Genomic DNA, 13,439 nt, shown 5'->3' on the forward strand with positions numbered 1-13,439 from the left:
ATAAGATATAAAGAAATATTTTTAAAAGAAGGAACTCTGAAGGGGACATTGAGATATCCTTACCTGAACCTACAGCTTTTGAGTTCCCAAAGAAAGTCACTGGGGAAATGAACTGCAATGTTCTTTCTAGCGACTCCTACACATAAAGTGTACTTGAATAGCACAACCATGTTTTCAGAATGTGATAAAAAAAATCATCTCTACAAAATTACTCAATGCTTTTAAGTATTGCAGCGTTAGGTTCGGAATGATTTTGCTTCACTACACCACGGGAGAACTAGCATGGTGTATTGGTTAGGAGCCAATGGATGCTAATCTGGAGAACTAGGCCTGATTCCCTCCATGTGAGCAGCGGACTCTTATCTGGTGAACTGGATCTGTCGGCTAGGTGATCATGGGCTAATCACAGTTCTCTCTCTCAGCCCCACCTACCCCACAAGGTGTCTGTGGTGGGGAGAGGAAGGGAAAAGGAGTTTTTAAACCTCCCTGAGCCACGCTGGGGGGTGCGTAGCAGCTGATCGACTTATCTTCCCTGCGACCTTCCAGCGTGTTGCCGAGGCCAGGGGACACGCCCCCCCGCCCTGCGCAACCGCTCCGGAGTCTCAAGGCAGGGGGGCATGTCCCCAGGCCTCAGCGACATGTCGGAAGGTCGCAGGGAAGGTAAGTCGATCAGAAAAGAGGGATGGCGCCTTCCAGCCACTGCCATTCAGGAGCGAGGTTTGGAAACAGCGGCTTCACGCCACTGGGGGGGGGGCAGCGATGCAGCTGCACCCCCCATGCGAACAGCTCCCAAGAGACGGCGTTTTTGCCGTCCCTAGGGCGCTGTAAAAGGCTCGTGCGGAAAAGGCCTGAGACTCCTTACAGGAGACAAATGCAGGCTATACATCCAAACCCTTCTCTCCTGCTACCTTTTTAAAAAAAGTGGAGTGAAAGTGCATTATTCTGCATGTGCGGAAGGGCCCTGATCTCTAGACTTTAGGGATCGTTTCCCCTGGAGAAAACAGCTGCTTTGCTTGCTGGAGTCTATGGCGTTATACCCTGCTGATCCTCCTCCCCTTCCCAAACAATATCCTAACCCCTGCTATACCCCCAAATGTCTAGGAACTTCCACACCAGAAATGACAACCCTACTAGATGCCAAAGAAGGAAGACAAAGAAGGGTACGAACGCAAGGAGCATCTTCATCTTGCTTGCCCGTTTTGAGGGGGATTATGGGTTTCTTTTCTAATTAGCACCCCTTTGTGGCAGAAATTGCAGCAACCTTTAAATATAAGTGAGACAGAGAACAGCAATTTGGGGCTTATTTACAGATTTAATTTTGCAGTTATCTATTTTTATCATTATTTTGTAATTTTTTTTGGTGTGTGCGCGCGAGCGTTCGTTTTCATGGCCGAAAGCAGCAGAAACAGACAAAAGGCAAAAAACGTCTGCTCTCAGGAAAAGCTTTGGGTCACAGACGAGGGGATTGCCAGTATTTTGGTTGAGAAAGGTCGAATCCCCACTACCGTCTTAGCCAGGTTTCAGAACACAAACTAACCAGGTTTGAGGGACAACCTCCCCATGGCTTGCGTGGCAGATTCTGTTTCTGGCGCTTGTTCTCCCCATTAATCTGCGTTCCGGCAGGACCTGGTTGCAAGTGGCATAGACCCCATTAACACGGTTCAGCGCTGATCTGAAGGGAGGGATGAGGGTTGAAACCCTGACTCATTTCCCGCCCTGTATTGTGACGCAGAATTTGGGCAACCAATCAGCACTGCGATGCACGCACAGCCTTTCCTTGGTTTCATTTCCGCTTTTGCGATCGGCCAGCAGAAGGGGATGCAAACATTAAACAGTCAAATGCATAACTTTGAATCGTTCATGGTTTACACAGGTAACGATTAACTGTTTGCACAGTTAAACAGTCAAACATTAAACTTTTACATGCTGGTTTTTTTTATCACACCCTACAATGTACATTTCCGCAGAGGGAAAAGGTCCCACCCCATCAAGGCACACCAGCCAATCAGGGGAGACTGGCGAAGCAAGCTCGCCTGGCAGTGGGGATTGCTAAGAGTTCTGCAACCGGGTGTGTCTGCTGTGTGCTCGCTGCGGTGGGGAGGGAGAAACTCCGATGAAGAGGACACGGTTTCACAACGAACAGGTTTGGATCTGCATGCAAATTTCAAGTGGGGATTCGACCAAAGAGACAGGGAAAGGCAAGATGACAAATCAAATCAAGAAGCAAGCATTGATTCAAAAGAGAGGAATTTTGAGCCGATAAGAACACTTGTGGTCGCTTCTTACCAAATTTGATGAATGGTCTATCTACCAAATCATGCTTCCTTTGAATGGTAGAGGTTAGCCAGGGTCTTCAGGCAAGAAAGGTCTCCTCCATCGCTGGCTACCTTTCTAGAAGGACTTCTGCTTTGCGTGGAGAAGGTCACCGGTTCAATCCCCAGCATCTCCAGTTAAGGGGACCATGCTGTTGGTGATGTGGAAGTCCTCTGCCTCAGAGTGTCGCAAAGAGCTCCCACCAGCCTGAGTGGACTATACTGACCATGATGAACTGATGGTCTGATTCAGCGTAAGGCAGCTTCATGTGTGTTCACATGTGCTTTCTACTGAGTCAGACCATTCATTCATTAATTAATTCATTAATTCATCCACTCATTAATTAATTCATTAATTCATTCAGTCATTCAGTCATTCATCCCTCCCTCCCTCCCTCCCTCCTTCCCTCCCGCCCTCCGTCCGTCCGTCCGTCCGTCCGTCTGTCCGTCTATTTATTTTTCAAACTTATATACCGCCTAACCCCCGAAGGACTCTGGGCGGTGAACAACATAAAATTCAAATACAGATAGACATAAAAATCAAGTACAAGTTAATCTCTCAATAATGTAAATTAAAATGCAGCAATTAATACATGGACAATGCCCGCAAAAGTCCCTCTTAAACCCTCCCGAGAGGAGAGAAGAAAGGATGGGTCCTATAGATGATAATGGACCCTAATTCCATAGGAATGGAAGCGGGGGCACTTTCAGCGGCTGGACACTCCAAAAGCCCGGCGGAGCAACTCCGTCTTGCAGGCCCTGTGGAACTCACTAAGATCACGCAGGGCCCGGACAGCTGGAGGAAGAGCGTTCCACCAGGCAGGGGCCAGGGCTGTAAAGGTCCTGGCCCGAATTGGAGGCCAGCCGCATCATTGAGGGGCCAGGGACTACCAGCAGATTGGCCTCTGCTGAATGCAGAGGCCTAGTAGGGACATATGGGGTAATTGCTCTATCAAGGGACTTTCACATATGACAGGGGGGGTCTCCTTCACATTCAGCAGACATTTTCATGTAAAGAAATGGGGACTCGAAGCTGGTTGTCCGGATTAGAGTCAACTTCTGTTAACCACTGCACCATACTGCCTCTCTAAGAAAAAACTGAGGGCAGATTTCTTGACATGGTTGTTATGAGAGCCAGCGCAGTGTAGTGGTTAAGAGCAGGTGGAGAACCACCATGGTGTAGTGATTAAGAGCAGGTGGACTCTAATCTGGAGAACCGGGTTTGATTCCCCCCTCCTCCATGGGAGGCTTATCTGGTGAACCAGATGTGTTTCTGTACTCCCACATTCCTGCTGGGTGACCTTGGGCTAGTCAGAGTTCTTTGGAACTCTCTCAGCCTCACCTACCTCACAAGGTGTCTGTTGTGGGGAGAGGAAAGGAAAGGAGGTTGTAAGCCACCTTGAGTCTCCGTACAGCAGAGTAAGGTGGTAAATAAATCCAAAACTCTTCTTTCTTTCTTTCTTTCTTTCTTTCTTTCTTTCTTTCTTTCTTTCTTTCTTTCTTTCTTTCTTTCTTTCTTTCTTTCTTTCTTTCTTTCTTTCTTTCTTTCTTTCTTTCTTTCTTTCTTTCTTTCTTTTTCTTTCTTTCTTTCTTTCTTTCTTTCTTTCTTTCTTTCTTTCTTTCTTTCTTTCTTTCTTTCTTTCTTTCTTTCTTTCTTTCTTTCTCTCTCTCTCTCTCTCTCTCTCTTTATTTATTCATTTATTTATTATTGAACTTATATACCTCCCTCCCCCAGAGGGCTCAGGGCGGTTTACAAAAGCACGCATCATACAATGGCGATAGTGTACATTAAAATACAGTGTCCAGTCATAAAATATATCTTCTTCAATATGTTGTAGAGACCTAAGATGAACATATTTTATAGATAGGCTTGGCACACACACACACACACACGCACGCACGCACGCACGCACGCACGCACGCACGCACAGAGGTATCTTTGTTTCCACAATGAATTTTGTTTCCATTGTTTTACCCCGAGCAGCCCCAGCACTTCTATAGGGAGACATCCTATTTGTGTTTTATAAACCGCGATATTACGAGGACGCGTGTTTCTCCTAAATGGAGGCCTAGAACAGTCCGTGGACAGAGCAATTCTAGCAGGAACACCCATCTACAGGTGTTCCAGCAAGAGGGATGAATTACAGCCGTCCAGCTGAGATGTAATAAAGGTATGAATTATTGACTCAGCATCAACCCGAGACAGCTTTGGTCACAGCCTTGGTGTGTTTTGGAGATGATCGAATGAGATTTGTGGGATGTAAAATTACAATCAAAGAGAGTTCAAGATGAAAGATAACCTCCAAGGTTACGAACCTTCATGGGAAGCTACATCGCTTCCATTAAAGAGGAATTGCAAGGGACAGGGTATTGATCCATCCTACCATTTCAGGAATCTAACAGAGCTCTGCGCGTCTAGGTTCATTCCTCCAGATGGTGGGCTCCCACAGAGCAAAAGATAGCTACTTTGGGATTTCTCTTTGGAGTCCCTGGCTATGCCGCCTCCCAAAGAAATCTCCCGTGTCCTGAAACAAAGACTAGATCAAGAGTTTCAGAACCTTATTAGTGAAGCAGTCAGACTTTGTTTGCCTTTACATCTCGGACTTCCTTTCAAAGCATTCCGGACAGCCACGTTATCTATTCCAATGAACTTTTCCTAAATATTGCAGGGCCCTTTCTCTTGCCAGATATAATTCCCTTCCTTCTGCAATTCTAGCAGGGAGGGGTCAGAAATCCCTCTTGCCAAAAGGGTATGTGCATGTGTCACGGAGTGCGTGGAAAACGTTCACCATATGTTGTTATATGGCCCTTTTTATATAACTGTAAGAACCAATTTGCTGAATCCGTTATTGGCTAACAGACCTAGTTTATCTGATCATCAAAAAATTGTCTACTTGTTTGATAATGACGATGAGCTCATCTCGGAAGCAGTTGCTAAGTTACTACTGTTTATCATCAAACTGTGCCCTGATTGTATATAAGCTTTTTCCGTATGACAATAAAGGGTGTGATTGGGGTGATACTGGTTAATACTGCCGAGATCTTCTTTGCTAGACCTTCAGTGCGGCTGAAGAAGAAGAAGAAGAAGAAGAAGAAGAAGAAGAAGAAGAAGAAGAAAAGAAAAAGAAAAAGAAAAAGAAAAAGAAAAAGAAAAAGAAAAAGAAAAAGAAAAAGAAGAGGAGGAGGAGGAGGAGGAGGAGGAGGTTGGATTTATACCCCCCACCTTTCTCTCCTGTAAGGAGACTCAAGGTGGCTTACAACCTCCAGTGCCTTTTTTCTCTCCACTTGTGAGGTAGGTGGGGCTGAGAGAGTTCAAAGAGAACTGTGACTAGCCCAAGGTCACCCAGCAGGAATGGAGGAGTGCGGAAACACATCTGGTTCACCAGATAAGCCACTGCCACTCAGATGGAGAAGTGGGGAATCTAATCTCCAGATTAGAATCCACTTGTTCTTAACCACTACACCATGTTGGCTCTCCAGTCCGTATTGCTGGACTGGTGAAAAATGTGTCATGGAGGGGCCGTGGCTCATTGGTCAAACATCTGCTTGGCATACAAAAGATCCCAGGTTCAATTCCAGGATCCCCTACTAAAAAAAAATAGGTAGTAGATCATAGGAAATACCTCTACCTGAAGCCCTGGGAATTACCCCTCAGTCCAGTATTAAAAAGGTTAATATCTAAAACATTTAACAATGAAAAATTAATTTTCATATATTAACATATATAATGTCCCACATTAAGTTCTGATGAACTTTAATTACATAGGCAGAAAGTTCCACAGTCTGTATTGAAATGTGAGGATAACCATCAAAAATGTATCCTACTTGTGGAAGAAAAGGAAGAGGAGGAGGAGGAGGAGGCGGAGGAGGAGGAGGAATTTGGATTTACACCTGCTTTTATCTCCTGTAAGGAGTCTCAAGGTGGTTTACAAACTCCTTTATTCATTCATTCATCCATCCATCCATCCATCCATCCATCCATCCATCCATCCATCCATCCATCCATCCATCCATCCATCCATCCATCCATCCATCCATCCATCCATCCATCCATCCATCCATCCATCCATCCATCCATCCATCCATCCATCCATCCATCCATTATTTCGATTTCTATACCACCCCCTCCCCAAGGGGCTCCGGGCGGTGTACAACAAATTAATACAAACAAATAAGAAGGCAAACCATAGAATTAAAACAACAATGACCTATAAAAGCTCCAACATTAAATATACTAAATTACATTAAAACAGCAATAATATCATAATAAAAGGCACCCAGGAAATCCTTTCCTTTAAAACGCTCCCTTCCTTTGCTCGCAACAGACACCTTATGAAAGAGGTGGGGTTGAGAGAATTTGGAGAGAATTGTGTCCAGCCCAAGGTCACCCAGCAGGTACGTAGGAGTGAGGAAACAAATTTAGTTCACCAAATAAGATGCCACTGCTCATGTGGAGGAGTGGGGAATCAATCCCAGTTTTCCAGATTAGAGTCCACCGGCTCTTAACCACTATACCATGCTGGCTCTAAAGTATTTTGGCCATTTCTACATCTTTTAACACACACTGATAATGGAATTTTACTATATCTGCCCTCCAACACTGCTGTCACCATAGCTGAACATCTGGCTGTGACAATTCCTCTATAATTATTTACCTCAATAAAAAAAGTTAAGTGGCTGGTGTTAGGGTGAATCTTTCAAGTGAGAAGGATAGGAAACCAGGGAAGCTTGATCTCAAAGGACAACCTAGAGATTGGCCACCCTAATTTACTGGCCTCCCCTCAAACATATTTTGGAAGAAATCAGTGGGAAACTGAACATATAGCCACATCACATCATGTGGTTCAATCCTTGGTATTTTTTTTTAATTTGTGTTTTGGAGGCCATCACACAATAAGGTAATGTTATTCTTCAGAAGGAAGGAAGGAAGGAAGGAAGGAAGGAAGGAAGGAAGGAAGGAAGGAAGGAAGGAAGGAAGGAAGGAAGGAAGGAAGGAAGGAAGACCTAGAATCATAGAATCATAGAGTTGGAAGAGACCACAAGGGCCATGAAGTCCAACCCTATGCAATGCAGGAACACACAATCAAAGCACTCCCAACATGTGCTGATCCAGCCTATTTATTTATTTATTAATTTTATTTATTTATGGGATTTTTATACCTCCCAACCCCCGAAGGGCTCTGGGCGGTGCACAACACAGATTCTACATACAATATATACAAACAAAAACCCCATTAGACTAAAATTAAAATTTAAGAATTTAAAACACAGCGGTAAAATTCAGTAAAAATGGCATCAGCAATAACCCCGATTAAGCCCTCCCAAGGAGGGGGAAGCAGAACAAAAAGTGGGTCCCCTAGATGACAGGGGGACTCCGAAACCGGAGGAATAGAATAGAAGGGGCACCTTTGTTTAAAAACCTCCAAAGAAGGAGACTCCACCACTCTCTGAGGCAGTGTTAAAAGATGTCCCCCGTTAAAAGAAGTCTCTTAAAGGACTTTTAAGGAGGTGTATGCTGGAGATTCCATTACCCTCTCTTTTGGGAAATCCTTTATTTTTACTACAAAATGACCTTTTTTTTTTAATGGAGAGCAAATTCCATACTCTGCGGTATGTTTAAGTGTCAAGAGGGTCCACCTGGATTCGCCTGGGAGTCCACCTGGATTCGTCTCTCTCTATGGAGACCCAGGTGGCCCATGTAACCCGGGTTGCGTTTTTCCATCTTCGCCAGGCCCGGCGGCTGGCCCCCTTCCTCTCCCAGGCGGATCTGGCCACAGTGATTCATGCAACGGTCACCTCCAGATTAGACTATTGCAGCTCTCGCTCTGGCCCAGGAGCCTACCACCTTGAGGCTGATCCCGAAATTGAAACTGGTCCAGCATGCGGTGGCTTCCTGACTGCTCCACCCGAGGTGGTGCCTTTAGAGATCACATCACGCCCGTGTTGCACCGCCTGCACTGGCTCCCAGTTGAATTCCGAATGCGTCTTCAAGGTATTGGTGTTAACCTTTAAGGCCTTACGCGGTCTGGGACCCTCGTACCTCAGGGACCGTCTGGCCCCATATGTCCCACGTCGGTCTCTGCGCTCGGCAGAGGCCAATCTACTGGAGATCCCGCCCCCTCTGTGATCGGCTGGCCTCCACCAGGGCCAGGGCTTTGCGGCCCTGGCCTGCCTGGTGGAATGCTCTTCCTCCAGCTGTCCGGGCCCTGCCCGGAGACCTACAAAGAGTTCCGCAGGGCCTGTAAGACGCTGAGTTATTCCGCCCGGGCTTTTGGGGAGGCCGGCTGCTGATAGGTGCCCATTAACAACTAAAGATCCGCTGTCCCCTCTCAGGGGGGGAGTTGGGGAAGCTAGTGGCTGAACGCCATCTGTTTTTTTAACTGATTATAAATTAAGAGCGCTGCTTTTAACTGACATGAATTTTTAGTATTCTATTTTGTTATCCGCTTGTTTATATTGTGATGTAAACCGCCCTGAGCCCTTTGGGGGAGGGCGGTATAAAAGTGGAACAAATAAATAAATAAATAAATAAATAAATAAATAAATAAATAAATAAATAAATAAATAAATAAATAAATAAATAAATAAATAAATAAATAAATAAATAAATAAATAAATAAATAAATAAATAAATAAATAAATAAATAAGAGTATTTCAAGTATCAATGGAGCCAGCCACTGGGCTCAATTATTAGCATTAAACCTAAGACCACGTTTTGGGGAAGCAGTGTAGGTAACCCTGTTAAGCGCTGTTAAACCGCACTGATTTTCATGCAAAGAACAAAAGCGCAATCCTTTATCTGGGAGCAAGCACAGTTGCTGGCAATGGGGCTTGCTTCTGAGTAAACCCTCCTAGGGTCGTGATTCACCCGTTGGAAGAGATGCACAGTTGCTTCAAAACAAAGCCACCAACTACCACCAAGCTTACTCCAGAGTAACGCACGCCTCGGAGCCAACCATTTTTCTTAAACTAAAACCTCAGTATTCAGGGTAAATTGCCGCATTGGCACTTTGTGATAAATAAGTGGGTTTTGGGTTGCAGTTTGGGCACTCGGTCTCAAAAAGGTTCGCCATCACTGCCCTAGACAATCGGCAGTAGTACTTGGCTCCAAGGAAAATAAGAGCTCTCGATTTTTTTTAACACCTTCGGGGTCAAAACACTGGATTCCTCCTTCGGGTGGACCCTCATTCTGTAATGCAATATAATGAAAGAATAAGTCATAGATTTACATCTCCCACAGTGATGGTTTTATATTATTCCATAATTTCAAATTACATGTGAAAAAATACTGTAACTCAAATTAATGCATTTTCAACATATGATCAATTACATTGTATTTCCTGGCCATTAAAATATATAGTTTTATAGCACCAATAACAAATGTAATAAAATTGTATTTCTTATTGGTCTTTTTTTTTAAAAAAAAAAGGGGGGGGAGGGAGAAGCAATAACTGAAAAATTATAATCTTCAAAGTTCTTCTTTAAAAAAAAAATCCAGTGGTGTAATTGTTCTTATATTGCATAATAAAAGAACAGACGGTATTGACAAAATTAATTCCTGAAAAAAAATGGGGGCTGTTCATCTTTTATCTTCCACTAAAGCGCGGTGCTTGGTTGGGATTTGAAAAATGGACTAATAAAAAGAAATTACTATTTGTTGCCAACGTGAAGGAATCGATTAAAAAAAATATCCTTCTGCCTCTTAGAAGTTTGGATACGGAAACGGTAAAAGGTGGAAAATGCAAATTGTCTTCCAAGTTCACGGAGAGCTACCTTTACCCGTATTTGGACTTAAAAATAGGAACCTGCCGGAGCCTTTTCTTTCTCACCGACGTGTGTACGTGAGAGGCATTGCTTTTCACAAGAATTTTTTCTTCATCATTTCTCTTCACTTGGAGCACAAAAGCTTTCAACTTCAAAACTGTACCTCTTCCCTGCTGCTCTGCAGCCCTGAAGAGAGGAGAGACTCGTGGAGTCAGGAAGGGGGTAAATTAGCCTGTAGAACTTCTTTTATGAGGTCTCCGAGACTCCTTGCTGACCTCTGACTGCATCAGGAAGTTGATGTTTGTGTGGATCACAGACATCAATAATTCCAGCGTTCTTTTGTCCCTCTCCTTTGAAAACGTATTCCTTCTGTTCCGGGGACTTGTCTGGGTCACCACGTCAATCTCGGGAGGACAATGGGGAAGCTCGCTTCAGCTAGCAGGCAGCCTCGCTCTAAATTGTCTTCTAGAGATTTTAAGGGAATGGTTGGGGGAAGACTTAAGGGAAGAAATCGGCAGCGTTGGAAAGGGCCCTGTGAGTCAGGTTGCCCAATCGATGGTCCAATATACGGCCCCGTTTCCCAACTTCTCAACTTCTTTCCCTAGGACAGTGATGGCAAACCTATGGCACGGGTGCCAGAGGTGGCACTCAGAGCCCTTTCTGTGGGTACGCACAAAAAGAGTCGCCCCCCCCCCCCACACACATCTAGGCTGGCCTGGGCTGCTGGGCTCAATTATTAGCATTTAACCTAAGACCTAATTTTGGGGAAGCAGTGTAGGTAACCTTATTAAGCACTGTTAAACCCCACTGATTTTCATGCGAAGAACTAAAGCATGATCCTTTACCTGGGAGTAAGCTCAGTTGCTGGCAATGGGCCTTGCTTCTGAGCAAACCTTTCTAGGGTCATGATTCACCTGTTGGAAGAGTTGCACGGTTGCTTCAAAGCAAAGCCACCGACTACCACCAAGCTTACTCCCGAGTAATGCACGCCTTGTAGCCAACCTCAGTATCCAGGTTAAATTGCTGTGTTGGCACTTTGCGATAAATAAGTGGGTTTGGGGTTGCAATTTGGGCACTTGGTCTCGAAAAGGTTCGCCATCACTGCCCTAGGAAATTCTACTGCACACTGTGAAATAATATAAGGAATGTTCTAGGCGGAAACATACAGTTCATGAAAAGTATGAGCTGGACACGTCATTACTCAAGACAGCATGCTGTGGAAGACTCCCAGAATGCCTCTCCTGACCAATGCACACACAAATCATTAGTGGTAGGTAATATGTCCTGCAGGGAAGCTTATCTGCTCATCTGCCACAGGAGGTGGTGATGGCCACTAACCTGGATAGCTTTAAAAAGGGCTTGGACAGATTGATGGAGGAGAAGTCAATCTATGGCTACCAATCTTGATCCTCCCTGATCTCAGATTGCAAATGCCTTAGCAGACCAGGTGCTCAGGAGCAGCAGCCGCAGAAGGCCATAGCTTTCACCTCCCGCATGTGAGCTCCCAAAGGCACCTGGTGGGCCACTGGGAGTAGCAGACAGCTGGACTAGATGGGCTCTGGTCTGATCCAGCAGGCTAGTTGTTATGTTCTTATGTTCTTATGTTCATATTGATCTGTTCAAAGAAGTTTTGGTATGCTTGCAAGTAATCTCAACATTCCCCAGGACACAGCTTCAAAAACGCTTCCCTGTTCTATGAGGCTAGGGCACACTTTATCTAAGCACATAAGAACATAAGAACATAAGAACATAAGAACAAGACAGCTGGATCAGACCAGAGTCCATCCAGTCCAGCACTCTGCTACTCTCAGTGGCCCACCAGGTGCCTTTGGGAGCTCACGTGCAGGAGGTGAAAGCAATGGCCTTCTGCGGCTGCTGCTCCTGAGCACCTGGACTGTTAAGGCATTTGCCATCTCAGATCAAAGAGGATCAAGATTGGTAGCCATCAAATCTACTTCTCCTCCATAAATCTAATCCAAGCCCCCACAAAAGCTATCCAGAGTGCAATTAACCATCACCACCTCCTGTGGCAGCATATTCCAAACACCAACCACACGTTGCGTGAAGAAGTGTTTCCTTTTATTAGTCCTAATTCTTCCCCCCAGCATTTTCAATGGTACCCCCCTGGTTCTAGTATTGTGAGAAAGAGAGAAAAAATTCTCTCTGTCAACATTTTCTACCCCATGCATAATTTTATAGACTTCAATCATATCCCCCCTCAGACATCTCCTCTCCAAACTAAAGAGTCCCAAACGCTGCAGCCTCTCCTCATAGGGAAGGTGCTCCAGTCCCTCAATCATCCTCGTTGCCCTTCTCTGCACTTTTTCTATCTCTTCAATATCCTTTTTGAGATGTGGCGACCAGAACTGAACCCAGTACTATCTAAACCAGCCTTCTATCTAAAGCTACTCTCAGAGGGGTCAGAGCTGTCTCGTCTGCAGTGGTATGACGTCATTTCCGGGTGTCCCATGGAAATGATGTCATGCCATGAGCGCGACAGCAGCTCCCCATATTCCCACCCCTTGCCCCATTCTCCCAGACACCAGCTGCCAGCCCTTTTATCAGGCCTCGTCAACCAGGTCTCGCCACGCCAATCAAACGCCAACAATCAGTTTTGTTTCTTCGTGTTGCTCTCCTGCTAACAAGCTGAATGATGGAATGATTATAACAACTGCGTTTGGGCCCAATAACGTTTCCTCCAGCCCTTCTGAAAGGAAGCGGAGCTAAAGTTATCATTACAGATTGTCTCTGATTATGCTTTGGAGTAAACCCAACATTAGCTTAATTACGACACAATGTGACTTCTCCGCTGATTTGGATGCAAATGTTCAAGGACCCTCCATAGAAAGTGGGAAGTAAATACTGATGATTTAACCCTACACCAGGCGTCTTTAGAAGACTCATCAACTATCTATTATATGTTTATCCCACCATCCCTCGGAGAAATTCAGGGTAGCTACGCTGCTCTGCTTTCCACTTTCTTTCCACTCACGACACCGTTGCAAAGTAGAAGAAGCAGCAGCAAGAAGAAGAGTTTGGATTTATATCCCCCTTCCTCTCCCGTAAGGACACTCAGAGGCTTACAATCTCCTTTCCCTTCCCCCCGCCCACAACAAACACCCTGTGAGGTGGGTGGGGCTGAGAGTGTTTGGAAGAGCTGTGACTAGCTCAAGGTCATGCACGTGGCATGTGTTGGACTGCACAGGCTTATCTAGTTCCCCAGATAAGCCTCTGCCAGTCCTAGGTGGAGGAGTGGCGGTTCAAACCGGGTTCTCCAGATTAGAGCGCACCTGCTCTTAACCACTACACCACTGCTGCTGTCAAAGTCGCTAGGCTGAGAGATATCAGCCTGAATTCCTCAG

This window comes from Sphaerodactylus townsendi, linkage group LG07 (assembly GCF_021028975.2).
Source record: "Sphaerodactylus townsendi isolate TG3544 linkage group LG07, MPM_Stown_v2.3, whole genome shotgun sequence".
In the NCBI taxonomy this organism is placed as follows: Eukaryota; Metazoa; Chordata; class Lepidosauria; order Squamata; family Sphaerodactylidae; genus Sphaerodactylus; species Sphaerodactylus townsendi.